This window comes from Eulemur rufifrons, chromosome 5, assembly GCF_041146395.1.
Source record: "Eulemur rufifrons isolate Redbay chromosome 5, OSU_ERuf_1, whole genome shotgun sequence".
NCBI classification, from domain to species: domain Eukaryota; kingdom Metazoa; phylum Chordata; class Mammalia; order Primates; family Lemuridae; genus Eulemur; species Eulemur rufifrons.
This window is the reverse complement of record NC_090987.1, coordinates 44,769,081-44,770,515: the sequence shown is the minus strand read 5'-3', so window position 1 is coordinate 44,770,515 and position 1,435 is coordinate 44,769,081.

The following is a 1,435-nucleotide window of genomic DNA, read 5'->3' as shown; positions in this document are numbered from 1 at the left end:
TAGATTTTTTCTCATTTTTATTCTCTTCTTCTTGCTCCGGATGCACCTCTGCCAGCCCTGTGGCCCAGCCTCATACCCAAGTATGCACTCCTTCCATGGCAGCCTTGGCCAGCGCCAGGGCTCTCCGGCCTCAGGGCCAATCCCATCAAGGGCGAGGCATGGGAATAGATAGATGCTGGCTCGACCCTGACAGCCCGCACCACCCCTCCACCCCTCCAGCCCTGGGAGTCCAACTCTACCCTGGGCCGGACCACCGAGGAGGCTCTTGCAGTGTCCATGAAAGTGGTTGTCCAGAAGAGGATGCACAGATCAGGCTATTTAGGAGGTGTAACGGGCAGGACTCGGGGGTGGATTGCAGGGGGGCTGAAGGAGCGGGAATTGCTGAGGAGGACTCACCTACCTACAGGCCTGAGCAGCCGGGTGGACGCTTGGGTGGCTGAAAAGGGAGCCGCCCAGAGACAGAGGAGAGCGGGTGGGAATGCAGCATTGTGGCAAAATCTACAACTCGGGGTAAGAAATTACGGCTTTCAGAAGATACCAGCTACCAAGAACCCTGACTACAAGAGAAGGAGGCGATATGAGATGTATGACCAGAACACAGCAGAGGATGTTTACACGATTACTGGGGTTGAATTCTAAGAATAAATAAAAGAGAAAATGTGAGCTAAAGTGCCGGGAACTCTGAATTCTTATACTGTGTATTATAAAAACCAAAACAAATCGCCTTCCATCTTTGTGGTGCATTAATCCACATTACAACAGCAAATCTTTCACAATAGTGATTTTAGGACTCCGTTGTCTCAGGCATAGAATAAGGAATTTTCTTCACTGTTCTGGCAGTTACCCCCACACTTCCAGGTACGCATTTGCGAGACAGACTAACATTGTATTGTTGTTAGCACAAACTGTGTGTTCTGGTTCCTTGTAAGTATCCACCACTATCAACTGAAAAAGTGATTTGTGAATTAACAGTGCCCCTGGCACAGACTCACAAGTGTTCATTATGTTCTCCACGGCCCAGCTTCGCTCACCCACAGCAAGACATGTAGATACAACAGCACAGATTTTATGGACGATCATGGGCTCGATACACATGGTGGCTTCAGACATTTGCATTTTGACCTATACCTCAGGGCCTTAGAGATAGTTACGTTAAAAAAAAAAACAGTCTTAAGTTATTTAAAACAGTTCTGAAGAATTAGCTGATACATGGAAATTAAAATCTCAATCTCTAAAATTTACATGAAAGTTTCCAAAATAACTTAGCTCATAGTTATTAACATCTAAATGATTTTTTATATTTTTTTACATTTTATTTACACACTTTAATTGTAGTCCAGTGTCAAGAGGGGTAACAGTATTTGTCACAAAGCTCACACACATATGCTGGGTACTTTTGAGGGCAAATATTCACATTCTGAAAAAGAGAACAATA